At 46.0% G+C, this 17,714-nt stretch overlaps 1 long non-coding RNA gene across 1 annotated transcript; it reads left to right on the forward strand.

The window, feature by feature from the left end:
- The first annotated feature begins 548 nt into the window (after window positions 1-548).
- Window positions 549-8,465, forward strand: LOC137843719 (uncharacterized). Its single transcript, XR_011089638.1, has 3 exons — window positions 549-795; window positions 1,143-1,208; window positions 8,011-8,465. It is a non-coding gene; the product is annotated as an uncharacterized lncRNA (long non-coding RNA).
- Window positions 8,466-17,714: the final 9,249 nt, after the last annotated feature.

Raw genomic sequence — 17,714 nt, forward strand, 5'->3', positions numbered from 1 at the left:
CACCTGTACTGCTGCCACAGCAGGGGACAGATCTCTTGGGCGTTTTTGACTGAATGGAAGCAGCGTCCTTGCTTATCATTCTTGAAATGCTCACCCCCACATCCCCACTCACACTTCGTTCATCCCCCCCTGGGTACTTGTGCCTCACTCCCTGCACACGTTCTGTACCAAAGACAGGAGCTGGAGGTGGCCCCCTGCCAGCAGCCTGAGTCAGGGAACAAGGCTGGCAGAAAGCCACCTGCTGCCGCTTCTCGCTTCTCCGTAAGTTGGTGAGGCAGCTCCAGGAGATGACAGAACTTGTGCACAGCAAACAGAGCCCACAGAGCCATCTCATCAAGCTCGCTGTCTCACTAGGGCAGGAACAGACACACCTGGCAACCCAGTATGCCAAGGTTCAGCCCAGTAGCACAGGCTCCTCCTGATTACAGATACAATTAAAGCCTGCTGCAGTTTTCATTCCTTGCCATCACGGCCCCAGCACAAGCAAGCCAAGTTCAATATCAGCAATATTTCCAATCACCCTACCGTACCCTCTCCCAGGCTCTGTTAATTTGCCTTGTTATTGGTTGTTTCCCAAATTAAGATTTCTTCCAGCATGCCCTTCTATAGCCAACCCCTTATAATGACCACACAGCAAAGCCTGAGGCCCTTAGGCATCTACAAGCATCTGCAGTATTTGCTGACTTTTTTCTATCTGCAATTTTTCTATTGTTCCTCCTTTTGCTGGAGGATGATTGTGGCTGGGTTCTCCTTATTACTGATGGTGAAAAGGAGCTTCCTTTACCTAAACAGCTGGTGAGCTCCTGTTTAGTGTAGCAACGTGGTAGGAAAGAGATCCTAAAATCATTGCTATTTAGGATGTGACCTAGGCCTTCTGCATTTAGGCACTCCATGTGGCGTTCGTGGCCGAGGTACCTCATAGAAGGGGTTATGGGAGGCTGTTTAAATCCCACATTAGTAGGGGAGAAGGTTCAGATGAGTTTGTTCCAAGGGGGAAAACTGTTGTCATAAGTATGTCTCACTCAGAAGAACTTACAGGGGACTTTGTATTCTTGGATCCACCCAAGTGACCTGTGGGTGGGCACAAGTATTAGGTGAGGGGAAAATCTGTCCTGAGTCTAAAGTCTTTTTTATTTTTAAAGGGCTGTAAATCACTAGGGATGCTCAGATGTGGCAGTGGTTTGACACTGGGAAACAAGAAGCATCAGGTAAGGAGAAAATCTCTTTTATGTTTGAGGGTTTTTTAAGAGACTGCAAATCACCAGGGATGCTCAGATGTGGCAGTGGGTTGACCTCATGAGAGAACTGTTTGCTTTTAGGTGCTTGAGATGACTGTCAGTGGGAACGTGCATTACTGCTTTTAACTATTCCTCTTGGTAGGAGAGACAGGGAAGCATGGCTTAGCATGAGGCATCTCTTGCCATCAGTTGTGAAACCTAGTCAGCCTTAGGAGATGCTTTTTGTTGGTGAGGATTCAATATTTTGTGATTGATATGGTCTTAGCTTTGCTGTCTTTCTGCTCTGTAAATGCTTGCTCTGGTTAGCTGAGGATGTGTCTATAAGCTGCTGCTGGGAAGGGCAGGCTGGGCTGCTGTCCCTGGGCTCTCCCCAGGACACCTGCCTTGCCTTGCTGGTTGGGGACTGATGTGTAACCGTGCCTGTCTTCAAGATGTCAAATAGATTTATTTATAGGCTCTTTCTTCCTTTGCTTTTTGTGTTATGGAGAGCTCGTGGGATTTCCTCACAAAAGAGTTGGAGTTTGCTTTCTCAGCCAATGTGTTTTCCTACTGCACAAAACCTCTCAATTTAACTGGCCCCCAGATCTGACTTCTCTTCTTTTTGCAAACTGTAGTGAAGGATCCTGTTGTCACAGGCCCCATCTCTGATGTATGTCATAGATTTCAAAGCACTTTATGAATCAGATGAGTAGCTCTCTTCCAATTTTACAATTAGTGTTAGAGTAACAAGGTGAGCTCCTCATTTCCCTTCCTTGCACCACTTGCAATGAATCCAGGTCTTCAGTGATTCTGTTCAAGCTCCCTCTAAGACAGCTGGAGCAAGCCAAGAATGAGTGCTGTAAAATGATCTGCTTTCAAGCACCTTTGGAGCTTTTTTATTTCCCAAATATAAATTCCTGTTTCTTCACCATCAAAAAATAAATAAAATAGCAGTGTCAGAAGTATCCTTGCACCCTAAACATAAGCCTTGCTTGAAGATCTCCATGAATCTTTACTTAAAAGTAAAGACAGCCTGGAGACTTTTTATTTGGTGGTGGGAAGCTTTTATTTTTTCTGTTACGTAGCAGGTCTGCATTTGTGTGCTGTATGAAGAAGGGGGGAGGATTACATTTCTTACCCAACGCATGATCATTTAGGAGGAAACCCACAGAAAAGTAAAGGAATTGTTAAAAACAAGTTTAGGAATGTGATGGGAAGGCTTCTTACCCCAAGCAGACTTGGGATCTTCTTGCTGCTGGCCTGTAGGGTCAGTTTGTCCAGTGAGGGCTGAAATATGATGCTGGAGAGGTGTTCAGGAGGTAGTGCCTTGGCCAGGGGGTAAATGTGGCTATCAGCTCCCAGATCCTCTATCCGTCACCACTATGAAGCAGATGGCTAGAGAAATAAATCAGAGGCAGAGAAATTCTCTGGGAAAGAACAAGAGGGATTTAATGGGTGCAAACTACCACAGAGCAGTGCAGACAGGGTGCTGTGGGGAAGGGTTGCTGCAGGGAAAGCTGCTCCCAGCCCACTCCTTGGGGCTGACAGTTGCTGCAGAACCTCCTGGGTGGTGAGCAGGGACCTCTGCCAGGCTGGTGGGCGAGGAATCTTTCTCCCGCAAACACGAGCGTGGTACCAACCCAAGCTGAGACTGTCAGCGTGCATGTGTTACGGGGGACAGAAGGCGAGGAGAGGAAACCTGCTCCACAGCCCTCCTACAGTGCTGTCTATTCACTCTCTCAAGCCTGTGCTCTATGCAGGCCTACTGTAGGGCCACTGAAAGGTTCAGGGGATTTCCCATTATGGATAGAACCCAGGGCAGACCTGGCCTCGCTTCCACAAGAGCTGAATTTCCAGCTGCTGCACTGAATCCACTGCAGCTTCCAGTAATATCGGGTCCTTTTAGAAGAGCCCAAGCACCGAGGAATGGTTCTGCTTCCAGGACCCCTCCAGCCCTGACAAACAAGCTTATCTCTGCACTGAGTATCTCTGAAGACTGTATCAGTGTCTTATGTCTAAATGTGCTGCTGAAAATGCTGCCTGCCACTGACACCGCTGTGCCTTGTTGGCTGAGCTTGGGATCTTAAAAGAATTTAGTTCCCCACTGCTCCCCACCACAACAACTCTTCCTGTAGCTGCTAAAGGTCAAACAGTAAGTGCAGCATTAACGTATATGAAATAAAAGTAGTCCTGGTCCCCGTGTCTCTACAGAATTCATTTAATACCCAGCCTGATGGAGAGGTAATTTATCCCAGGAATGATGACTGAAGGTTTGGCCATTTGGTACAGTTCCAAGATGCACACAGTACATTTGGCTTGGAATTAATGTAGGAAAGGACTTCTAGACATTTTAACAGGGCAGAACACTTGGAGGAACTGGAAAGTATTCTTGAGAACATTCAATGTCGCCCTAAATTAGACCATAAAAAGTAAGTGCTTTTTAAAAGCAATCTTGCACAGTAGGGGCTGCGTTGCCAGAGCTTCCTGGTGATTTAGAAGTTCTCCTTCCTTGCAACTCTTGTGAAAATATAAGAAATGGGAGTCTGACTGCTGTGAAAAATACCCTTGTCTTTAAATTGTGAGGTAAAGGTTTATATATATATAAATATGATAAACATCTCTAAACCAAAGCCCATAAAACTGGGAGTCTGACAGCAGAGGTGCAGTCAGTGAAGCACTGCCATGCAAGAGCAAACCTGGATTTTAAACTTTGTTGTTCCCAGTGATACTGAGTGGGAAGGCTGCTAGTGTTCTGAAAACCTCCCCTGCTTGTGGTCATGGTACTTGCATTGGAGAACTGTGAGGGACAAGAGGCATCCCCATAGCACAGAAGCAGCTTGTTTGTTACTTTTTATTGTTCTTTTTATGACATTATTTGAGTCACCCTCATATTTGCCACTTGGTTGTTTCCAATGTTTCCTGAGTGCCTGTTTAAAACAATTGTGCCAACATGTGACAGGCCATTTCACTGAAATCAGATGAAACGGGGGTGACACCAATAAAAGTGGTGGAGAGCCCTGCCTGAAGACAGCTGAATGCTGTGGCTTGGGTCATCCAGAGGCAGATATCTCTGTAAAGATGCTCAGACTTGATGGACCAAACGGTCTGCTCCCAGCTGAGGACCCTGGCCATGGTGGGGTGTGGGGAGTAGCACTCCTAGGACGCCCAGAACAAGCAGAAATAAAACAGGGCAGCAAAGTGGATCTGATGAAACTGCATAAAACCAATGAAGTGACAGGCATCCAACTGTAATTATTTTTGCTCCATAAACTCCGGATAAGCTGTGAATGGTTATGAATGGAAAGAACAATCTCCTGTGTCTGGTCTAAAAGACCTGAAGAGCACAACAGACTTGTCTCCCAGTCAGCATGTTTTGTGCCAGAATACTGGGGCACTAAGTGCCATCTGTGTGACGCTGTTCTTCTCTGAAGAACGGCAGTTTTATCACCACTCTGTGCTTGCTGCTGAATCACAAATAAAAGCGATTGGCCAGGATCTGTGGTTTTTTGAACGCATACAAATTCTGTGCCTGTTTTCTGTGTATTCTTTGTGGCCTATTACGTTCCAGGTATGAGTAGAGAGATGCAAAACACACCTCAGTGAGTCCCTTTGTTAGCCCTTAGCTCTCTTCTTATCACACAAGGTAGATGAAAGAGTTGTCATCCTGTCTGGACCCCTCTTATTAGGATCTGGGGGTGAATGGGAAAGGCAAGCTTGGTTTCTCAATGTTAAAAATGATCTGGGAGCTGGAATAAGCGTACATACACAGCCTACAGTAAGACAATGCAATTATCTATCCATTGGAAATTAGGCTAAAAACACAGACATGCTCTTTTGACTGGTCTGTTACCGTTCATCTACTTAGACTAATCAGGCTCAATTCTATTTTGTATTTTTGATAGCACTGCATTTGTGTTTTCTTGATAAAACAATTACTGATCCTGTAGATCTATCCTGATAGCTTATGTCCTCATCTTATTTCCAGTCTTTCCTCATCTCTCTTGCCTCTAGGCACTTTTCACTACATCTTTCTCAGGTGTTTTACTTATTCCACCCTCCGACTCCTTCACTCACACTTGCTGGCTTGTTTGATCAGACGTATGCAGCAAAAGCAATCAAAACATTTCCCTGACAGCTCAAGAAATTGTAACCATTACTGCAGCTGGAGCCTGCTCTTGCTGCCTGACAGGGGCTCTGCTGCACCCAGGTATTCAGGGCAGGAGCCCTGGGCCTCCCTTTATGTCCCCTCTGTTACTTCTTCAGTTATCTCCTGAATCAAAGGCAATCATCAGTAACTATTTATGTGGTTTAACTTCTGCCCAAAATGTCTTGTTTCCCTGCAGAAATAAATGGTGACCACTGCAGCCACCTGTCCTCATGCTTTGATGTCAAATAGCAGTTTGTCCACTGCAGTGGCAGGGCTTTATTGCAATATATTATTACAAGCACATAACTTGCCCTACTGGATGTGGTCATGGCTGCCCAAAGCGCCCTCTCTGGCCAGCATCTCCCCCTAACTGCCACTTATGGGGTCCTCTTCCCCTCTCCTGGGCTCTGTCCCCAATCTGCTCCCATGTCCCTGCCTCTGGGTCAGCCCCTGCCGGCTGTGGTGCTGCTGCTCCTGGGATACCAGCGTGACTGGGAGCTGGCCTGTGGGGACAGTGCCAAGGCGAAGCTCAGCAGGGGCTCTGGGGGGTTAAGAAAACAATGTGGAGAGAAATTCGTGCAGGGCAGAGAGGCACTGGCCTTTTCCAGAGCCTCAATAAAAGCCCTTTCAGTGCCTTTTAGCCTTCTGTCTGTGGAGGGCTGGGTGACCCTGGGGACAAGAGCCCTCCAGTTCTCATCCATACCTTATTGCTGTGGGTAAGCTTACCGTTTGCAAACTTCTCTGAGAATGTGTGCACAGACAAGAATGGAAAAAAATCTTTCTGGCAAATAACTTTGCCTTCCCCATCAAATGCTCAACAGGGAAGGGGAGGACACAAACACAGCTCAGGAAGACTTACTCTAATCTCTAATGACACATCAAGGTAGCAGCAAGCAGAGGAGGAGCTCTTAAACAGCCAGGAGCAAAAGAGTGTAGTCATTTTCCATATCTCTAGTATTTTTGTCATGTTGATTAGGCAACTGTTAATTGTTCCAGCAGCCTTACAGCTCTCACTGAGTTGGGACCTTTCCTGGCTCTACCTGAGGGTCCTGCTATGGTCTGCATGGAGGCTATGTGGCAGCACAGCACAGCTGGCAGGTGAACACTTAGGCTTTACGTGACATGGGGGATCTGCAGATACCAGTGGTATTTGAGTATTTGAATGTTTTCCCAAGTGCTGCCTCCTTGCTTGCCTTTTCCAGTGCCAAGAGAGCAGCAGTGCAAGTGCTGTGCAAATCCAGCTGAGCTGGCAAAGCCCTGCTGGTAAATGCACCCCGAGAGGAGGGTGCCCTGGGTCTGGCCTCACTGTTGCTACTTTTGGAAGCCAGTATCAAGGGCACCTAGCATAAACTCTTGCACTTGGAGAGAAAAGTTTCTGGCAGCGTGCTGCTGGGTTAGGAAGGGTCCCTGCTGGGGAGGAACTTTGTGGCTTTGTTTAACCATGTTGCTGAACTCCATGGGGAAAATCAGTGGGTAAAATCTTCTGACCTGAGCTACTGTAGGTCAGGAGATGAGAACGAAATGATTGCAGTGGCTCTTCTAGCTCAGGGAAAATGACAAAGCAAGAAAGCATCTGACCTCTGCCTTGAGAGCGAGCCAGGAAGAGCTGTAAATACATGCAGGGAAGGACTGCTGTGAGTCCTGGCATGCAGCAAAGTCCTACCACTGACAAGTGGTTTTAACAAGGTGGTGAAGGGTAGGCAGGAACACAGCAATTTGCATACAAAGTATTGGAATCATGAAAAAGTCAAATTAAAAGCATAAATTGAGTCTCTCATGGTTTAATCATGAGGGCTGGCAGGACTACAGTATCCCTTACAACAGCAGATGTCTCCCATGGCAGGGCCTTGAAGGATGTCTCCATCGGAGGGATGAAGATGAATTCTGACACCTCAGACAAATCTAGACAGGGTTTTTCCTTTTCCTGCTCCTATTGGCTTTTGTGCACATCTTAAATTAGAATCAGCACTTGTTTCCATATCAGGAATGAGTCCAAGGACGAAGTCAGTGCTTTGTGCCAGCTTCGCAATGTCTCGATTGCAAAAGCTACTCTCTTCCAGGCTTTCTAGATTGCTGGCTCTGGAGCTTTTAACTGGAGGTGAGTGCAGCAGTCCTGTGTGTAATAACCCTTTCTCTATCCATATGGCCCAAAAGCCAAAAAATAATAAATGAAGCACACAAAAAAAATGAACAAGAGATGGACCTGGCAGGGCCCTCTGCTCTGTCCCTCCTGGGGCAGTGCTCATTTGAACACTGTGGGAGGGAGACGAAGGTCAGGCTCTGGGAGGCTGTCCTCAGAAACCACTCCAGAGGAGAGGTCTGCAAACAAATCCCGCTGCTGAAAGGCAGTGATGAGGAGCACGTGCAGTGTTTGTACAGGAGAAAGGTGCAGGAATATGTTCTGAATGGAGGGAAAATGAGCCCTGCTTGGGGCTGGATGAGAACAGGAGTTCAGGTCCATTTGAGGGCCTGATATGAGTGATTGGCTCTTCAAAACACAATCAATCCATACATTGACAAGAACTTAGAAATTGAGATCTCTGTGAAACTGGGCCTCTATTCCAACAGCACAGAATGCAAATTTGATTAAAAACAGTCTGCTTTAAAGTGGTGCAGCACCAATTTATGGTTTTCTTTTTCCTGCAGTGTTATCTTTTTAAACCTGAAATGAAGAGCACAGCCCTTAGCAAAGCTTGGTGGGCGAGAGCACTGGACGCAGGTCTATTAATTTTGCTCTCCAAAGAATGATGTGAGTTCAAATCTTTCTTCTGTCACAGTCTAAAATTACCAGGAAGGTGATGTTCCCTGGCCTGTGCTATGCATCACACCCATCCCTGCTGGCACCACCATCCGTTATACAGCCGTGCCTGTCGCGGAGGACTCCCAAAGCTGATTCTGCCTTGAGATTTCTCATCCCGGTGAAGGACATAAACCCCAGGACTGAAATACTATTGCAGCACACCTGTGCACTCCCTGCACCCACTCACCCCCACGATGGGGGTGAGGTTCTCTGTTTTTGCAACCTACAATGTTAGAACGTAATGCTGACTTGTTTTACAACCTTTTTTGTCACTTGAGTAAATGAAGTCTCCAATTTTAAAGGGATCACTTCTATTTTTTATTGGATTTTTGTTCAGAGTGCGGAACTCTTCCCGGTTATGGATCTGGGCTTAATTGAAGTTCCACTATCTTGATCTTTTCCGGTTTAATTTTGGTCTGACCTTGATGTTCTTGGGATGTCGTGTCTCAGCTGAAGCTCAGACCAGTGCTGTGAGCTGCACCTACAGCAACACCTTCCTTTTAACACAGGGACACTTCTGGCCACCTGCAGATCAGTTTGCATTCCTTCTAATCTTTATGGCTGAGCAAGATCTAAGCTATCCCATCATGTTATAGATACCTACACTGCAGTCACCTGTGGTGTCTGCAGGGCTTGTGGACAGGATAGCTGGAGGAGTTGCAATTCTGAGGTCAGTTTGGTTGCTGGACTTAGAGGAGGCACAGACAACCTGGTATGGGGAGAGAGCCAGAATCCTTCAAACAAGCCCTCGTCATGTGTGGCTCCCAAAATACAGCCCAAGTCACTAAACCTGCCCCCTCAGCACACTTAGCATCTGGAAGTGTTTCAGTGGCATTACCGCAGTTAGGCTGTAAGTGATAAACATCCTGGATGAGGGTCCTCCCACCTCATCAGAGCCTCATAAAGCACGTCAGAATGATAACATTTAACACATTGTGCCCTGTAGTGAGGTGCTCTGCAGAGCTCTTTGTGGAGAGCTCCCATCCTTCACCTCTGTTACACTCCCTGGGGGAGACACTGCTGGTCTGTATGTCCCCATAGAGCCCAGGAGATGCTTCAATACCTGAAAAACCCTGACCTGCAGGTTCAGACACCTCTGGCATCACAATACGGTGAGTGCTGAAGGATCAGCAGGGACATCAGTGCTCTGCAGGGGCCCTCTCCTCCATCCCTCCGTCCAAAGCCCCTCTTGCACCCAGCTCCATGGGGGTAAGCCAGGGAGGAGCTTTCTCCCGCAGCTGCCCTTTTAGCAGATCTTTTATATTATTTATCATATTATTTAATGTGAAAGGCCACTTCGGCTCTGGGCTCTGGCAATTAGTGCTAATAGATGATTACACAGCAAAGGCAGTGCATGAAGGCAGCGTTCATTATTTGCGGACACGTGCACCGGGAGATTTATCTGCTGTCTGCCAACCTGCTGCTGCTGATGAATGGCTGGGGCCAGCCCCGTGGTGCGGGGCCAGCAGGCAGCTCAGGCTGTGCTCGGCGCTTTGGGCAGCCCTTTTGCAGTGCAGCTGTCTTTCACCTGTTACACGCATGTGCACACACAGAGCAATGGGAAGCTTTCACCCAGGCAGAGCAGGATTGCAGATATTTATTCTATATAATGAATGAGGCTACCAATGACAGTTAGATTTCTGCTCAGTCCTTGCCAGGAGGAGCTGAAGCTGGATTTTCATTTCCCAGTGCCTCCCTGCATGCCCCCTTGCCTTCACATGTGTGCTGCTTTTGGCTGTGTGTAGACTGCTCTGCTCTGCAGGTGAGCAGACACCTCCAGCAAGCATCTAGTTGCAGGGACTGGGGTGGTGAGGGCCTGCATCTATCCATAGGAACCACCAGGTTCCCCCTTTTACCAGCAAGTGTAAAATGAATGCGATGCTACACGTCCTTCCTGCCCCAGAGAAATATGGCGCCAAGCAGGGAAGCGGTTTGCATGTGCTCTCAGGATAAAAATATCCTTCTGCTTGCAGTATTCATCAGTCAGACATTCCTTGGCAACCCAGAATTAAGTCATAAATAACTGAGCCAAATGAAACAAGGCTGTTTACGGCATGGGGTAACTCAGGAAGCACTGAGGGAGAACTTTACTCTGGCAAATTCAGTGGGAATGGGATCCCTCTCGTTTTCTTGCTGTCGGCAGGTGGATATCACAGGCTCTCCTACTGTGGTTCTGCTTTGGACATTAATATGTGATGGATAAAGCAGCAACTGGAAAGAGGATGTCCTGGAGTGGCGATGAGGTTAGGAATTCAAAGGTGGGGTTTACAGTAAGAAACTCAGAGTCCATCTCTTTCCCATCAGTTTCTCACGCACACCTTTTGATGCTGGCAAAACAGAGACAGAGTTTGTAGATCATCCTCCAGAATATATCACATGTACAAAGATGAGCAGAAGCAGCATGGTTCTTTTTCCAGTCGGCCATAATCCTTCTGCTCCCATTTTTCCTGCAGAAAAAAGTGTCCAGCAAAGGTAGTCAGATAGTCCCTCAAAAGAACTCTGACCCTGAAGGTGACAAACATGAGCAGAGGTGGCAGCCTGACAGTGCTGAACAGACCCTGGAGCAGCCTTTCCAAGAAGAAAACATCCCGTGCTCAGGACTCTGCCCCCGGATGGTGTGAGGAGGCAGAAATCTAACTCCAGCTGAGCCAGAGCCATGGACCAGCGGTGGCTGGGTTAGATCTGTCTCTGGAACCCAAAGCACCTGGAGCAAGATTTCCCGTCTGCCTGCTTTCATGCCCCAGTGGGGCCACTCTGCTTTCAGAGTCTTTTCTTCTTACCCCTGGTTCAGGGAGCATCAGCAGGAGCAGATGCTGCATTTCATCCAGGTCAGCCAGGTTCAGCCCTTGATAAGAAAACTTCTTGTTTTAACCAAATCTCTGTTCGGTACTACTCCCTTATCAGCTGTTCTAGTAACTGTCAGGATACCCTGGTCCTGATGTTCACCTTATCAAACCCCCACACTCCAGCATTTAACTGTTCTAGAATGGTCATGTCCCCTTCCTAAAGAGAGGAGATAAGCACTTTTCATCTTTATAGCTATTCAAATGGGGCTGTATGAGGATGTTGAAGCAATGTCTGTCCCGGTTTTCCGAAGATAATGTGGTTTCTTTCTTATAGGAAGTCATTTGGGAGTTGCACGGATCATTTAATTTTCTTCCTTGATGTTTTGTCCAGGATCTACTCTCCTCTTTGCTGTTACACACACACCCCTCTATGAAGAAAACATAATAGGAAGCAGCCTAAGAAAAAAGCAGAACATTAAGTGATTCAGGAATCCTCAGGGGATGTCTCTGCTTTAACTGCAGAGTCATCACCAGAAAAAATTGTAAATCATTTATTCTCTCCCTTCCTCTCAATGTCTTTCCATTTAAAAATGTAATTAGATCTGCATGTTCCTTGTTTTTAATTTTACTTTTAATTAGGTGTCTGGAACTGCATTGTTAAGGTCATTTGATGTCAATTTCTAGATGAAAATAACTCCATTCTATCCTGAATATCACTGCACTTTATTCCATTTTAGCTTAGGGAAATGTATTTTATTTTTATTAAAAAGATAAAAAAAAAATTGAAGACATTTAAGACATTATATCCTATTTTTTTCTAGGGTTTTCTACCTAGACTAAAACATTTCATATTATATACAGAGTTTAATCACCAGAAATTACAATCCTCAAAATTTCCTCTGTATCGAAAGAATGGAAGGCACCAAAGTTGAGCTAAGCATTTTATTTGCTAATTTACTTACCTACTATGTAGCAGGACCTCACACCAGCAGCTCTGACCTGGGAGTGCATGGTATGAGCAGCTTCCTAAACACAAAAGAAGTGCAGTTCCTGCCCCCCTATAAAGCGACCAACAGGCTGTAGATGTTATAGGTATATCCACAAATAGCTCTGTAAAAACTGCCTTGCAGGCTTCATTTGTTGGGCTAGGTGTGTTGGTGTGGCAGAGGCTTCTCTAAGTATATTTGGCATTGGCAAAGCTGTGATATCAAAAACCAAGAGCCAAAGGAGAAAAAGCTGTCAGCATTTTGCAGATGTCTTACCAGAGGCAGCTTTTAAGGAGGAGCAAAGGAGTTTTTTTTCTCTCTCTCTCTCTTTTTTTTTTTTTTTTTTCTTTTTTTTCTGGCTGTGCAGGGCAGGGGGGCATGGCTCAGGGCATGGAGCCAGGCAGAGGAGGCAAGTCATAGAACTGGTGACCAAGGGAGCTCCATCATCTTCTCATTTCACTTCCCTCCAGTGCTTAAATTCCCTGCGTGTCTCCTCTCCTGACGCTATCACTTTCTCCCCCAGCTCTCCCTGAAACAAATAACGCCAGGCTCCAGGCTTGTCTGTCTGCTGTCTGAGACGCTCCGTGATTCAGCGGACCTTGGCCTCCGAGTTCGGCACTGTACTTAATTTGTTTTATGCTCCCTAATGGAGTTCAAGCCAGGTCAGCAGCTACGCCCAGAATTAAATGCGACACACTTCATGTCGCCGCAGGGACTTCTAATTCTTTATGAAATACCGCTCGGTGCAGGGCCCTCTGGAAGCGGCACACTCCGCTTCCTGGCCATCTGGCCACTGCTGAATAATAAATATAATCTGCACATTTGTTTTAAAAACCACAGGCACACATGACCACATATATAACTGCAGGTCCCCGAGGAGCAGAGGCACAGCCTGAGACAGGGCTGGTGGCTCCATGCCCTCCAGTCACTGCTGCCACACACCAGCAACAGCCCAGGTCTCACAGGTTTGCTGCTTGGGGCAGCTGCAGATGAGCAGCCATCACATCCCCCTTGCACCCCTGTGGATAGAAAGCATGGCAGAAATGCTGGATATCTCTGACTTCTTAAAGTAGGTTTTCCTTTACTTGCATGTGGAAGAAAAATAGGGCTACTCTGTTCTTTAAAAAGCGTGGGTTTGGATCAACTGCAATGGGGAAAATTGCCAGGGCCTTCAGTGCACGAAATATAAACATGTGGCAAAATACTGTGCTTGCTCCTGAGGACTTTGGCTGGAACATCCAACTATATTCAAAGGAGTTACAAACTTGATGACTGCAAGCGAGAGCAGGGCAGGGAACTCCTCCGACACCCCGGGCTCTTGGAAAACCACAGTCAGGATATTAATCTCAGCGCACAGTGCCAGCTGCAACACATATAACTCGAAGTGCAGTGAGAGGGCTAAAAGATAATCACTTTAACAACAATTAGGCTGATTAATTAAGCCTGCAGACCTGCCTGATAAATACTGCATCCCAGTACTGAAGTCCTGCACAGTACTGCCAGTCCCTTCATAGGCCCCCATGCTTGTGCAGCCCCCTCTGGCATGCAGCTGGCGCATGCAGCCTTGTAAGTGGAGAATTGCTTTAATCCTTTATTCCTCTGGATGAGAACTGCTCCACCTGCTCATTGGCAGGAATTTCCCCGCTGAAGCACATCCATAGTTTGAAGAGAGGTAGATGGCACTTTGAGACTATTAATTTAATTAGCTTATTCCAGCATCATCCAAGCAAGGTAAAATTTACATTGCTTATCGTGTGATAGCCTGAGGAACCCGAGGTGATGAGGGCCTCGGCTCAGCAAAGGTGCTTAAACATGGGGCTGACTTGGAGAGATTTCAAGAGACTGCTTTAAAACAAGGAAGGAGATAAAGGGGCTGTAGACAAATAATATGTCATACTCAGTGATCTTTTATTCCTTTCTGCTGCTGGAAATGGTGCAGTGCTTTTAAAAAATAAATAGTGAAATAGAAAATTGTCAGAGAAATTGATATAGGCCATCAACTGGAAAAGCTGTGCTAACCTTTGGATACTGTTTGGTCCCCAAGGGGTGTGTTCTGCTCCCTTTGTTCTGTACTGGAAGAAGTAGAAATACTGGTCATGAACCACTAGATTTCAGGACTGAAGCAAACCCATTGATGTCCTGCTATTCAGTCCTTTAGGGGGAAAAAAATCAGGACCTGGTTTGATCTTTCTGCATAGTTTCAAATTTGGGACCACTTTCATGTTAAGCAACCTCGCAGACTTCTAAGTCACAGGACCAAGCTGTGCTCTGGAGAGGCTAAAGGAAGGCTCCTTTCCCACCTTCACAGCTTCAACCTCTTCCTCTTGCCTTATTATTTTGATCTCAGCCCTTCTCAGTGCTCTGATGCAGCTCCCCAGTCCCCTTCTTTGTTCTGCTGTGTCTGCCTTCTGCTAGCTTTCCCAGCAATGTGTCTTAAGCACACGCATCTAAATATTTCCCTCTGTGTGATCCTAGTGTTGTCTCAAATCTTGCTCTTGCCCTGCAATGCTGGGTATATGCAAAGCCCTGTCTTAATCCTTGTAGCTTTCAGAGCTTGGTGAGCTTTCTGTGTTTATCTGTAGGATACCACAGGAAGGTACATTGGCTGACTCATTTCCCCTTCTCCTCTTCAATCCTTTCTTTACAGATAAAGAATATTCTTATACCTCAGAAAAAAATGACAAGGAGTCCAATGACTGCTTGTCTCTGGGATGTTTCTAGTTCAGAGTGGCTCTGATACCTAGGGGTTACTCCTTGGAGCTTTCCCAAAGTCTTTTCCTGGGGCTGGACCTAAAAGCAAGATCTTAACAGTGGTTTGTGTTGAGTTTGTGCAGTTTAGCACATGCAACAAGCATTGCATGTGGCTGCAGGAGTGCACGAGGTCTTGAGTCGGTGCTGCCCCAGGTAGCCCAGCACCAGAAGAGAGGTGTGCTGTGCAGTACAGAGGGGCTTCTCAGCCTGCTCTTAGCTCCTTCAGGAACAGCACTGTTAAATCTGGCTCTTCAGGTGGTGTTTGCTCCTTCCTTCCTTGCTGGTGGCTTTTGATTCCTACCCTTAGCATCTGTCTGCCTAGGTCTCTGTCATAGCGGCTGGGCCTGTGGAGATGTATAAATGGGAAGGTGGGAGGGAGAAGAGTGAGAAGAAAAATCATTTATCTTAATCTCTTCTCATCATGCTCACTGGTGAGGGCTCTGCTTTGGGGACAGGTTCAGGTGTCAGACATTCCTAGTGAATGTGAAACTTTAATAAGTCAACGTAAGCAAGTGTGAGGTATTTGCAGGGCTACTTTCCTTCTAGAAAGGGGAAATTTTCATAATTGACAGTTAATGTAAATTATCTGATATTTTTCTCTGCAGAACGACACACGTGGAGTTTTCAGTCAGTCAGGAAACTTCCACTTTCCCCTCTGGCCATGTCACAGCAGCTGAATGATTTGGTTTGTCTTTTGTAACAATTCTTTCCTAGTTTATTCTTCCTTCCCCTGTTAACGCCCATGTACTGAAGGCAAGTTTTAGTCTTTTTTGTAAGGAAAATAGTTGGGAATAGAATTAAAAAAAGAAAAATCCCAAGCTTTTCTGAAGAAAGCCAACTCATTGAAGCAAGGGATTTTGCCCTTAGAAGGAACTTTTAGAGCCCGGTAACTCCAGCTTCATACATTTCACTTACACATGAAAGATTGAGCCCATGCAGGATATAATGGTTGGAGAGATGTAAATGCTTCTGCAATTTCCATTCATCCGTCGCCAAAAATTAACCAGAGAATTGCTCTTTTCTGCTTCTATTCACCTCAAGTCCAAATGCTTGGGAAGGAAGAGACTAAATCTTCTTATGGAAAAAGATTACAGTCCTGCCACTGGAATTTTTAGCTCCAGCTTTACCCTGGAACAGAGCTTCAGCATACCAAGGCAGAACATGCAGCTCCATGAGGCAGCCGCTGCTTTGCATTATGAAGTGTCTGGTAATCATTGGCAGAGCTTCAGGACCCGAGTCCTGCTTGCAAGTCCTTCCCCACCCCCTCTTGCTATAAGGAATTCATTCTACACAGCTTCTTGTGTTACAGATGGAAGTTGATTTCCTCCTGTTCCCCTGGCTCCATGCAGGGGATCAGCCACCCCATCCAGAGATGCTGTGGCCCTTGGGAGCTCAGCCAAGCTGTGGCTGTGTGTCCTGCAGTTTGTGTGCCAGGCTGAGAGAATGGCCTCCAAGTCTTGCTGATGGCCATTGCTTTGAATAATGGTTATGTGAACTTAATCTGCTGCACAATGTCTGGAGTTTGTGCCCTGTGACATCCCTAGCTAATATAAAGGGAAGAGGAAAATCTCTTCTTCCTCCTATTGTAATCCTCTTCTAAGCAAGAAAGCTCCAGACTTTTTTCTCTGGACTTGGAAAAAGTACAGAAAGTTTCCTTTTGCCCCCTTCTCCCCTAAACACAGGCTGAGTTTAAAGATCTCATTCATGACTTACCTTGCCACCACAGCCATATCAAGTCTGTTGTCTTTCCATCACCCTTCTTGTAATGCTTTGTTTCCACCAGCTTCTCTCTTTTGGAGTAGAGAAATATTAGCATTCCCTGCAATGGATAAAAAGTCTGAACTTCAGCAGAAAATCAACCACTCTTCTCTACAGTGCTACCACCATTACTCTAAAGGAGTTTCAATTTCCTGATGTTCTCAAATTGCTCTGAGTAGCTCGAATAATACAGAGTAGGTTCAAATCTGTTTTTATCTCCTAGTTACAATACTGTATTATAAAGGATGTCACAAGTAAAGTGTAACAAAATCTTGAGGAAAGAAATCTGCAAATTTCAAGATTTAAGAGTACGTTAACAGTGTAGCAGCTGGAGAAATGTCTTTTTCATCCATGCCTATTAGGGACAGCATACAGCATGAGTGCTTCATAATAAAGGCAGTAAACATCTGGCAGAAGAGGGAAGTAGATGTCCAGTACATTCCATGGGGCTTGTGTAGCGGGTCTGTGGAAGGCAGATGAGGCTGAGCATGATCTGTTGGGTGATGTTTTTGCCTCCTGCTGCACCTGCTGGAGCCTGCATATGCTAAAGGAGAAAATGCTGATTTCCTTACACATTCCTCCCAGTTTTCTGCAGTGCAAGTGCAGAGAAGAAGGGGATCTAAGACTTTCATGCCTATCTGCACACTGTGTATTACTGACTTCTTTATCTACCTATTTACATTATAGCTTTATTTTAGTTTACCTAATATTGCTTGGGGGCTCTGATTTATCAGCTGAATCTTAGCGGCAAAGGGAGCTGGCAAAGGCCTTATCATTTAATTTCTCTAACATCCTTCACTTCTAATTTATACACCCAGCTCTGTGACAAATTGAATTTGTATAACACAGTAAACAAAAGGGCTCCTAACTCTAGTTTTCTGTAATGGAATAACATTGTTGGAAACAGACATTAAGTGGAACAGACAGACCTGGGGAAAGGGCTCGGCTTCCCAGATGTAATTCACGTAGGGTCCAGCCTGGTTGTTTTGCAATAAAGCTAATAGGAATTTGCACTCAGTGTGATTATTCCTAATGATATTAGCTCCTTCCCAAGCCCTGGGCAGCCTCCTGAAAGGAAAGGGAAAATGAGCTGCGTAGTGGCAAACAAATAGGAGTCAGTGTTATTCTGGGCACTGCTTCAGGGCAAGGCAGTGACAGGGAGTGGCTGGTCTTGTCTGAAGAACAACTACTAGGATTCACCCTGTCTGCCTGTCACCAGGAATGGACATTTTCCCAAAATAAAGGATTCCCAACCTGCCCTCTCCTTGC

This window comes from Anas acuta, chromosome 23, assembly GCF_963932015.1.
Source record: "Anas acuta chromosome 23, bAnaAcu1.1, whole genome shotgun sequence".
NCBI lineage: Eukaryota > Metazoa > Chordata > Aves > Anseriformes > Anatidae > Anas > Anas acuta.